The sequence below is a fragment of the Cajanus cajan genome, chromosome 1 (genome assembly GCF_000230855.2).
Source record: "Cajanus cajan strain Asha chromosome 1, NIPB_CcT2T_4, whole genome shotgun sequence".
In the NCBI taxonomy this organism is placed as follows: domain Eukaryota; kingdom Viridiplantae; phylum Streptophyta; class Magnoliopsida; order Fabales; family Fabaceae; genus Cajanus; species Cajanus cajan.
Window position 1 is genome coordinate 15481973 of NC_138517.1, and position 12969 is coordinate 15494941.

Genomic DNA, 12969 nt, shown 5'->3' on the forward strand with positions numbered 1-12969 from the left:
CGCACTAGATTAATTTTATAAGCACTACCCTTACTTAGCATACTAGATTAATTTTATAAATGCCACCCTTACTTGTATAAACCTGAACTGAAACTCGGGCAGAACCTCCACCTCTCTCCTTAAACAGGAACCGAAACTCGGGCAGAATCTCCTCTACTGGATTCCTCTTCCTCTCTTTCCTCTTTTCTTTCCCCTCTTCTCTCTTTCTCTCTCTAGGAATTCTTCTCTCTCAAGGCATACATTTCCAACACCCCAAGGCCCCTATTTATAGCAAATTTTCGCCACCTAACCAGAACGGCCCGTTCCGAAAACGGAACGCCCGTTCTGAACCCTTCAGAACAACGTAAAATTTTCGACTGGAACGGCCCCGGAACGGCCCGTTTCGAAACCCAGCAGAACGGCCCGTTCTCCTTTCGGAACGGCCCGTTCTGCAAGGAGAACGCCCAGTTCTCCAAGCAGAACGGCCCGTTCTGCAAGGGGAACGCCCCGTTCTCCAAGCAGAACGGCCCGTTCTCCTTTGGAGAACGGCCCGTTCCGGCCCTGTTCTGCACAAATCCAGAACACGTATTTTTATCTTTTGGAACGGCCCGTTCCGCTTTTGGAACAGCCCGTTCCAAAATCCGAAAATACCCAAAAAAAAATTTTAATAAAATTACGAAAATGCCACCGATAATTACTAAAATGCCATCCAATAATAAGATTACAAAAATACCCCTATACCTTTGAAAATTTACGAAAATGCCATAATAATAAAATGGGTATTACAATTCTCTCCAACAACAAAAATTTTCGTCCTCGAAAATTCACTTACTCTAAAAGAGATATGGGTATTGATCCTTCATCCTTTCTTCCAACTCCCAAGTAGCTTCATTAGTAATCTCATCCCAAATAACTTTCACCAAATTGATAGATTTACCTCGCAACTGTTTAACTTTCTTATCTGCCACTGAAACTGGCTGTTTCTCAAAAGTTAAATTTTCCTTAACTTGTACTGCCTCTGATTCCAAGACATGACTTGGATCGTGAATATACTTTCTCAACTGTGAAACATGGAACACATCATGCAGATTAGAAAGGAATGGAGGTAATGCAATCTGATATGCCACTGGTCCAATCCTCTTGAGAATTTGATACGGTCCAATAAACTTAGGATTCAATTTCTTAGCTTTGATAGCTCTTCCCACACCTGTGGTAGGAGTTACTTTCAAAAACACATGTTCTCCTTCTGAAAACTCCAAAGGTTTCCTCCTTTTGTCTGCATAAGACTTTTGCCGACTCTGAGCAGCTCTCATTCTTTCCTGAATTTGTTTCACCTTTTCAGTAGTCTGTAAGATGATCTCTGGCCCCACCATCACTGATTCTCCCTCTTTAAACCAACACAAAGGTGTTCGACATTTCCTCCCATACAGAGCCTCAAACGGTGCCATTCCTATACTTGCATGAAAACTGTTATTATAAGTGAACTCGACCAAAGGCAACATCTCTTCCCAATTCCCTAGATGATCCAAAATACAAGCCCTCAACAAGTCCTCCAAAGATTGGATAGTCCTCTCAGACTGCCCATCAGTTTGTGGGTGATAAGCAGAACTGAGTCTCAACTTAGTTCCTAACGCCTGATGCAAACTCTGCCAAAATCGGGATGTAAAACGAGGATCCCTATCAGAGATGATACTGGAGGGCACACCATGTAATCTAACAATCTCCTTAATATACAATTGAGTTAACCTTTCTAAGGACCACTTTATATTCACCGGAAGAAAATGAGCACACTTAGTTAATCTATCCACGATCACCCAAATAGAATCACAATTCTTAGCAGACCTTGGTAATCCAACAACAAAATCCATGGTTATACTATCCCATTTCCATTCTGGCACTTCCATCATCTGTAACAAACCTCCTGGTTTTTGATGTTCTACCTTAGCTTTCTGACATACAATGCAAGATGCGACATACTCGGTTACCTCCCTCTTCATACCATTCCACCAAAACATTTTCTTCAAATCTTGATACATTTTTGTCATACCTGGATGTACACTCAACTTGCTCTTATGACCTTCCTCAAGTATTAATTTCTTCAACTCCTCATCTTGTGGAATACAAATTCTGCCCTTGTATCTCAAAACTCCATCCATATCTTGTTCAAATCCTTCAGCTTTCTCAGAACCCAACAACTCTCTAACCTTATTCAAACCAGCATCCTGAACTTGTTTTTGTTTCACCTTCTCCAAGAAATCACTAGTAATGGTAGTCATACCACAACTAATAAAATTTGAGGCAACAACAACATTAAGATTCATATCCCTAAATTTCTCTACTAACTCCATCTCTTTAACCATCATGTAAGACATATGAAGAGATTTTCTACTCAAAGCATCTGCCACCACATTTGCTTTACCTGGATGGTACATTAACTGAAAATCATAATCTTTCAAAAACTCAATCCACCTCCTTTGCCTCATATTTAACTCTTTCTGATCAAACAAATATTTCAAACTCTTATGATCACTGAACACATCAAACTTTGCTCCATAGAGATAATGTCTCCAAATTTTCAAAGCAAAAACCACCGCAGCCAACTCTAGATCATGCGTAGGATAATTTCGTTCATGAATCTTTAACTGCCTAGATGCATAGGCCACAACCTGTCTATCTTGCATAAGAACACATCCTAAACCTTGATGAGATGCATCACAATAAACCTCAAAAGATTTATTAGGATCTGGCAGAATCAACACTGGAGACGAAGTCAACTTTTCCTTTAACTCTTGAAAACTCCTTTCACACTCCTCCGTCCATATAAAAGGATGATCCTTCCTGGTCAGCTGTGTCAAAGGCATAACTATTTTAGAAAATCCTTCTATAAATCTTCTATAATAGCCAGCCAATCCCACAAAACCTCTAATTTCAGTAACTGATTTTGGACGCTCCCACCTCAAAATCGCTTCCACCTTAGTAGGATCAACTGCAATTCCTTGTGCAGAAATCACATGACCCAAGAACTTAACTTCAGATAACCAAAACTCACATTTTGACAACTTTGCAAATAACTGTTTCTCCTTCAATACCTGCAAAACTACCCTCAAATGTTCTCTATGTTCTTCCATAGATCTAGAATAAATCAAAATGTCATCAATGAACACCACAACAAACTTATCCAGAAAGGGTCTGAAAATCCTGTTCATATAATCCATGAAAATAGCTGGAGCATTCGTCACTCCAAAAGGCATGACAACATACTCATAATGGCCATATCGAGTCCTGAAAGCAGTCTTTGGTATGTCCTCTTCCTTTACCCGAATCTGGTGATACCCAGATCTCAAATCAATCTTGGAGAAAATAGTAGCTCCCCTTAACTGATCCATCAAATCATCTATCCTTGGCAAAGGATACTTATTCTTGATTGTCAGTTTATTTAACTGCCTGTAATCCACACATAACCTCACACCACCATCCTTCTTCTTTACCAATAACACGGGTGCTCCCCACGGAGAGACACTAGGTCTGATCATCTGCTTCTCCAAAAGCTCCTCAACCTGCTTTTTCAATTCAAACAACTCCGCTGGTGCCATTCTATAAGGAGAAATGGACACTGGTCCCGCCCCTGGTATAAGATCAATACTAAACTCTAACTCTCGCTTTGGTGGTAATCCCGGAATATCATCTGGAAAAACTTCTGGAAACTCTCTAACAACCTCAATACTATTCAACAATTTTTCATTCTCTACACTAATAAAGGATAGGATCATAAACCCTAGAGCTCCATCCTTCAACAACCCATCCACCTGTCTATTAGAAATAAACCTTTCCTGTTTAACAGCAGGAAAGATTAATCTCTTCTCTGAACAATCTATCAAAATCTTATTGATAGAAAGCCAGTCCATCCCTAAAATCACATCCAAATTCGATAAAGGTAAACAAAACAAATTCACTTTATAACAACGCCCTTCCACCTCCACTGGACATCTCAAACAAACCTCAGAAGTCAAAATAGACCCTGAAGCTGGGGTAGAAACAACTAGATCCACACACAAGGAACTCACAACTAAATTTAACCTTGCCACGCATTCATAAGAAATAAAAGAATGTGAAGCACCAGAATCAAATAAAATAGAAATATCATTACCATCAGCTTTGCCCTTTCCTTTTACCAGCTCAGATGTCGTCTCAGCTTCAGCACCTGTTAAAGCAAAGACACGACCTGCTGCAGTAGGCCGATCCACTTTCTGGTTCTCTCTAGCTGGAATATTTTTGACATTGCAATCTTTAGCCATGTGACCCACCTTGCCACATTTAAAACAAGCATAATTCTTTGTAGGACAATCCCTTATCATATGTGGACCTCCACATCTATAACATCTAATACTCTGAACATCTCTTGTGGTAGTAGTCCCCATCGGTTTCTTATTAGCATTTCCAATTTGAAACTGAGATGATCTCTTTTGAGGATGTTTTCCCCTACCAAATCCAGATGATCCCTCTGAACCCTTTTCCATTTTATTTCCTCCTTCAAATCTTTCCACTGTTTTTGCCTTTTCAACTAAAACTGGAAACTCCATAATTCCCATAGGAACAATAGTCTTTCTCAGCTCAAATCTTAGACCCTCACTAAACTTCCTACACCTCCAGGCTTCAGTGATAGCTTGAGAATAATATCTAGCCAAGTGTTCAAACTTGACCACATACTCTTGTACTGACATATTCCCTTGTTGCAGTCTCAAAAATTCAGCTTCTTTAGCATACCTAGCACTATCTGGAAAATATTTCTCCAGAAACACCTTTTTAAAGTTATCCCAATTTACCGCTTCACCTCTAGCCTCCATCATAGCTTGAGCACCCTTCCACCAGAAGCTAGCCTCACCCACTAGCATATAAACAGCATAATTTAGCTTCCTCTCCTCTGGACACTGCATCACCATGAAAATTTTCTCCATCTCCTCAATCCATTGATCAGCAACTTCAGGTCCATTAACACCTGTAAATTGAGGAGGATTCCTTTTTCTGAATTCTGACAAGCCCCTATATTCATCAGGTACTTCAGTCCTAGCTGCTTCAGCTGCAGCCCGGTTAGTCTCCATCTGAGCCAACAAGGTATTCTGTTGTCCAATAGCAGCAGCAATTAACTCCATAGCTTGAGCAATTTGCCGCCCATCCATGCTTGAAGAAGAATTAGAATGATTTCCCCTACCAGCCATCCTAAAAAGGTCAAAGAACTTTATGAGTTTACACGAAACTCATAAGAAATTCCTAATCAAGATTAAGAAACTCATGAGTTACTCATGAAGTTCCTTTCAAAATTCGTTTCCATACAACGGAAACATAACAAGACCATTCCCCACAAATCCTAAAGAGACTCGACCAGCTCTGATACCAAAATTGTAACGACCCGCCCTAGGCCGTCACATCAATAACCAACCAATATAAAATGTTATAAAATAAAGAAAATAGAGCAAAAGCCAGCTACGCTAGAGTGTAATTATACAATAACATATAATTTGTTTCCAAAATATATAATATAATCTGCTATAGCAGAGTCATCATCCTTAGTAAAGTTATACAGTAATCCAAAAGATAATATAATATAGACACCCTAGGTGCTGGTCAAGCTCTAAACCTTGCTACTACTCAAAGTAGCTATCCAAAAGACTCCTTGCTAACCCAAAGCCTCACACCTGATCTGCTCCCCCACAAAGTGAGATCATCACAGTCCAAACCACATGGAAACATGCAAGGGTTAGCACATATAAAACCAACCATAGTACATGATAAAATATCATTAAACAGATATTTATCCAATATATATATATATCCGCACCAAGGAAATAAACCTTATAAATAGTTATTTCCATGCCAAATATAAATCAAATCTAAAATCCAATGCATACAATCCACACCATTTGTATACATATTCCACATCCAGAAACAAAGTCACACCACTGTATAATTATTCCATGATCTCACACCAACATATCCTCACAATGTTGGCCTCAACACCATCCACCAAGTGTTGACACGCACGCTGAAACATATCAGCAACCCAGGAATCACACCTGACCTCTCATGGAATTATACAGCTGGAATTACGTCGTCACGTAACCCTGGTGATCATGGCCACTTCATCCATCGGTATGACTCGGCCTGGCCCCCATACCGGTAGCAAATAGAATACTTAAAGGAGTACTTCAGAATCCACCTAACATCTGAAGTGGTTTATCATATAACCTTTGGAAAAGTTCCACATTGGAATCCTCACCATGGGATTCCCAATTTCATATTTTTCCAAAGATTATATCCTGATCTCACCAAGAGATCTAATCCATACCATAACCTTACTCCTTTAAGTCCTATTTACTTTTCCAAACCACATACACAGCATATTCCATAATCAAACATAACCATAACCATGCCAATTTGTCAATATAATAATAATATAAATATCCAAAACAACCATCAATTGATCCAAATTATACTATATGAAATGAAAATTTCCACATAAAATAGCATATTAAAATTATACTATTCCTATCATGGTCATACGCACTAGATTAATTTTATAAGCACTACCCTTACTTAGCATACTAGATTAATTTTATAAATGCCACCCTTACTTGTATAAACCTGAACTGAAACTCGGGCAGAACCTCCACCTCTCTCCTTAAACAGGAACCGAAACTCGGGCAGAATCTCCTCTACTGGATTCCTCTTCCTCTCTTTCCTCTTTTCTTTCCCCTCTTCTCTCTTTCTCTCTCTAGGAATTCTTCTCTCTCAAGGCATACATTTCCAACACCCCAAGGCCCCTATTTATAGCAAATTTTCGCCACCTAACCAGAACGGCCCGTTCCGAAAACGGAACGCCCGTTCTGAACCCTTCAGAACAACGTAAAATTTTCGACTGGAACGGCCCCGGAACGGCCCGTTTCGAAACCCAGCAGAACGGCCCGTTCTCCTTTCGGAACGGCCCGTTCTGCAAGGAGAACGCCCAGTTCTCCAAGCAGAACGGCCCGTTCTGCAAGGGGAACGCCCCGTTCTCCAAGCAGAACGGCCCGTTCTCCTTTGGAGAACGGCCCGTTCCGGCCCTGTTCTGCACAAATCCAGAACACGTATTTTTATCTTTTGGAACGGCCCGTTCCGCTTTTGGAACAGCCCATTCCAAAATCCGAAAATACCCAAAAAAAAATTTTAATAAAATTACGAAAATGCCACCGATAATTACTAAAATGCCATCCAATAATAAGATTACAAAAATACCCCTATACCTTTGAAAATTTACGAAAATGCCATAATAATAAAATGGGTATTACAGACGGAGCCAGGATTTCAATACTGGGGGGCCGAGAATAAATAATATATAATTTATAATAAATGAAAATTAAAGTCCAAAAGTGATACCACATAGCAGGCCGTACCAGAAGTCCAAAAGTTGAATAAAAAAATAAATTTGGGTTATTCATTTAATTATACATATGAGTTTATATTAAAAATAGGGGGTGCCATATAGTAATATATATGTATATAAAAAAAATTAAAATTGTTGGGGGGGGCCGTGGCACCCGTAGGTCCCCCCTTGGCTCCGTCCTTGGTTATACTAATGTAAAGATATATATTTGCGTAAATCAATTTAAAAGCTTTCAAATGTATATTTTTACTTTCTAATATATAAAATATAAAAATAATAAAATTATTACTTTAAAGTTAAAGTAAGTTGAGTTGAACTTGACCTTTATTTAAACATATATAAAAATTGTGATACTCAGCACTATATAAGTATCTCGATTGTTAATAATAATAATAATAATAATAATAATTTATTATTATTATTATTATTATTATTATTATTATTATTATTATTATTATAAACTTGACAAAGAAAAGATTGGATTAGGCAATCTCTCTCTACATCAATTTGGTCCCGTTCTCACACGGAAAAAACACGGTACGTTTACGTAGTTGTTTTCTGGGAAAAGAAACCCTCAGTGGGTCAATATTGGGACTGCGTGTGCATCTGTTTTATATTATATCATTATTTTTCACCTTTATTTTGTCCATTTGTTTGATATTTTCTCTAATTGCAACGTAAACATGGTGCAACCAAGGACGAAATTAGAATAAAGGAATAAGGGGAAATTTTCTGAGGTTTTTTAAAAATAAAAATAGATTAATTAAAAAATATTAATTTTTCACAAGCTTTCGAAGCTGGAAAAAAGTTAGTTATTTCTCCGTAATAAATCAAATAAAATATATCCTCAAATTATTATAATCTGAACTATCAAATGTATAAATTATTATATGAAGTGGTTTTATTAACTAAATAGACTTATTAATAATTAATCTCCGCTAAAAAAAATTGGCCAACCATTTGTAGTAGGATTTTGTCTCCAAAACATGTTTTTTATATTAGAATCAAATCCGACATTTTATTTAAGGAAATCAAGTTCAATACCATTCATATCGATAACTTGTTGGTTAGTAATCTTAATTTGAGTTTTGGATATGCAACTACATTTTAAATACTTGGAGAAAGTGTTGTAGTTTATAATGGTCTTATATCCGACTCAAATGAACCACTAGGATCGGTCTAATGATGAAAGTTAGGATAATATATACACGGACTTGTTATAAAATATTAATAGATAAAAAAATGAAAGAGAATATTGTTTCATGGCAAGAACTATTATTCTAAAAGCATATTTCTGGTGGACCTTTGGTATCACTCCTACATGAAATGATGAACATCTGCTCATAATCGTATTCTCGCTCAACGACAAATGGGTCGCCTAGTGAGAGAACAGTTCTATGGATAAGCTCGCCGAACGAGACATATCATGCCTAACAAAAGGATATACAAAGGATCATGATCACCCGACAAGAATATCCATAAAGAAGATGGAGTGCTCAGCAATCTCTTAGCCACTCGACAACAAGCTCCATAGGAGTTTGGCTGCTCAATGAGCCAAAAGCACACACAATGGGGAAAGTGGTAGAGTGCTTCCCTCGTTGAGTGAGAGCAGTGTCTCCTGAAGAGGAGTTCTAGAGAGCTCAACACACCTAGCAAGAATACTCACCCCACTAAGAGTCCCTATTTTGGTGACTTTTATACTCAGTGTTATTATATTATATGTTGAGATGATAATTGCATTAGTATGAAGTTGTGTAGTAATATATTGCTATGATTGATGAATCATATTATAGAAGGTGAAAATTGATTATCATTGAGTTGTTTAAGTTGAACTATAGGTTATTCTAGTGCCATGCAAGTTAAGTTGAGTTGATTTGTGTTGTAATGATGCATGATGCATGTTGTTGAGCTATGTTATGAACTTAGGACTAGAGAGAAGAGTTTTTTTTTTGTTTCAAGGAAACATTCCATTGTGAGGATATATGTTGTGGTGCTTTGAGGGTCCAAATGTTGAAAATCCTTCTTAAGAAAGTTGTCTCTTGAAGTGAAGTGTTAAGTCCCTTATAGGTCCTTAGTTGATATTGTATGGGACAAGGTCGAGCCATACTAGTTTAGAAGTGATCAATTTGAGTAAGGTATGAAGTCGAGGGATAAAATGTTTAATTGATTGCTAAAAGGGTGCATTATATCGAAAGGATAATTAGCAGGTTAAACCTATATATAACATGGTTAATGTATGCCTATTTCGTGATGGGTCTACACCCAAGCTATACTATACTTACAGATTGTTACTGGACTTTCCTAGTTTAAGTGATGAAATTTAAGAAATCATATTGTGGGGAAAATGGAATAATATCCAAACATTATGCTTTATTGACCTAAAAATGAAAAGTTTTGTTGCGTTGATTTAGTAGGGTCACCCCACTTAGACTACTCACCTATCTTGTAAAATATCTCTTAGTTGAAATGTATGTCGATGCATAAAAATGCTATATTGGTAAGTTGTTATGTTGAAAATTTGTGTTCTAAAGATGCTAAGTTAATATGTTGTTAAGTTATACAAACATGTTGTATTGTGAAATTGATAAGTGATTCTATGTTGTTAAGTTGAGCTATGGATGTTGTAGTGTCATTGTAATGAAGTTGTTTATATAGTTAGCTATTTGCTTTCATATTACAAGTTGTTTTCTTGTATACAAGCATACCTTTCCTTTTCCAAGTTGTTAAACTACGATAATCATATTATTGTGAGAGCAAAGCAAGATTAAGTCAGTGAGCATGTTTGAGGGATGACTATGTCGAGGATGGTTTATATATTTTGTTGAGTTATTTTGATAAATCATGTATATACATGATCTTGTTGTAATCTTATTGAGAGGTTTTATGTTTTTCAATTGATTACTCTTTCCATATATATATATATATATATATATATATATATATATATATGAGGAGGGATCCATTTACTCTAAAAAAATTTAATTGAATTAATGAAATGAAGTATCAAATGATTTTTAAATTTTTAAAAAATTTGCATATTTGATCTATGCATTAAGAACTTTAAATTGAACGGTTGGGTCATTGAAATTTGATGTAGAACATGAGTTATTGAACGGAGTAAGTCTAGGTAGACTTACTCCTAGAGTAAAAGGATTCCTCCTCTCTTTCTCTCTCTCTCTCTCTCTCTCTCTCTCTATATATATATATATATATATATATATATATATATATATATATATATATATATATATATATATACACGCGCACACACACACACATATTGATGTATAAATATCAAGGTATTGCCTACATGAAAAATTCTAGGTTAGATAACATTTATGTTTTTCGATGCTTAGTTGCTAAGTTATGGTAAGTATAGAGACCTATCAGATCGTTATAATAAATGTAAATGGAGGTATGTTTTCACATTATACTCCTTTTTTTTCCGTTCTTACTCTATAATATGTATTAAGGAACTGATGGGGTTATTCAGTGGTTATTTTTATGGTATTTGTCTGAGGGGATATTTCTTGTCTTGTTTTATCGATGTGGGACGTGTTTGTATCTCAACAATCCTCCCCTCAAACAAGGGACCTAACCTTTCACGCAGCAGAATCTGTCTTTATATATCACATTATATGTTATGAGTTATGTTTGTGCTATATGTTATAAGTTATGAGGGGTTATGAGGGTTGTTATACCATTGATGGGGTTATTTTATTGGTATTTGTTTGAGGGGATATTTTATGAGGGTTATTTTTATAAGGTTATTACACAAGCATACTCCACAATGATGGGATATTGTCCACTTTGGGCTTAAGTCCTCACGGTTTTGCTTTTGGTCATCACCTAAAAGGCCTCTCCCTCATTGAAGTATGCTTGTGCTATATAAGTTGTTATTTCTTGTCTTATTTTATCGATGTGGAACTTGTTTGTATCCCAATAATCCTCCCCTCAAACAAGGGACCTAACCTTTTATGCAGCGGAATCTGTCTTTATATTTCACATTATATGTTATGAGTTATGTTTGTGTTATATGTTATGAGTTATGAGGGGTTATGAGGGTTGTTACCACATCCAACCAGGTGGCTCTAATACCACTGATAGGATTATTCAGTAGTTATTTTTATGGTATTTGTCTAAGGAAATATTTTATGAGAGTTATTTTTATAAGTTTATTACACAAGCATACTCCACAATGATGAGATATTGTCCGCTTTGGGCCTAAGCCCTCACAGTTTTGCTTTTGGTCATCACCCAAAAAACCTCTCTCTCATTGAAGTATGTTTGTGCTATATAAGTTGTTATTTCTTGTCTTATTTTATTGATGTGAGACTTGTTTGTATCTCAACAGGAACAATGACCAAGTTATGAATATTTTTATTATATTCATCATAGAGACCCAACATATGGACCATACGATAAAATTAAGGTTGAATAGGGAAAAGCCTTGTAAACCCATATATTTTTCATCCAATCTTCAATATTGTGTACATTGGATACAAGGTTGTGAATTTTTTGAATACGACATTTCCAAAGGTATGACTCATTGATTTTATGGTGAGTTATTGATTAGAAACAATATATTTATTATTAATATTATTAATATGAAACTATGTTGTGTGGTTCTTAAAATACGCTTCAAAAAATAACTTTCTAAAAGTATGTCTTTACTCTTATGTAAAGTCCTTTCTGAAAGAGTAAAAATATTTCTCTTATAGAAAGTATTTCTTGAAAGTATATTTTTGTCTTTTGAAAAGTACAGTTCTGAAGTATATTTTTTCTTTTAAAAAGTACTTTTCGAAAGTATATTTTTCTCTTTAAGTTGGGGTGAGTGCTAAAACATACTTGTAGAAAGTACTTTTTAGAAGACAAAAAATACGATTCTAAAAAGTACCTTCCAAAAGATAAAAATATACTTTAAAAAAATACTTTCTAGATATAATGATATGGCAGATCACTACATTTTATAACTCAATAATTGAGCAACAAAAAAGTATAAATATAATCTAACCCAGGATTATTATGCAAACAATTTTTGCATATTCATGCAACAATATATGTAAGGAATAAATAACTTAAAACATAAAATCCCTCAATGGGATCATAACCAAATCATGTACACAAACGCATATACAAATATTAGATTGCAAAACATAAATGTCCTAAGTTGCCGATCAAGCAACAACTATTTACAGGCTGCACTAGGATAACACAACAAAATAAAACAACTCCTTTTCTGTAGTCCTAAGTTTACAACACATTACAACTACATGCTTCATGCAAATCACATACAACTCAACAAAATAACATACTTTCAAAATTAAAGCAACATAATTCTTCATATAAAATAATTGATAAACCATAAAATTCATTCAGCACAATCATGCCTGACATGATCAAACACGTGTCCTGCATCAAATAAGACAAACCACCACTAAGTACTTGCGCCCGATGTTACTTATCCTAGGCCCGCCGAAAAGGAGATAAAGAGCCTTTGGCTCACTTACTCCCGATGCCAATCATTTTGTGCCTAACACCAATCATTCCACTCCCAACAAAAATGAGGTAGA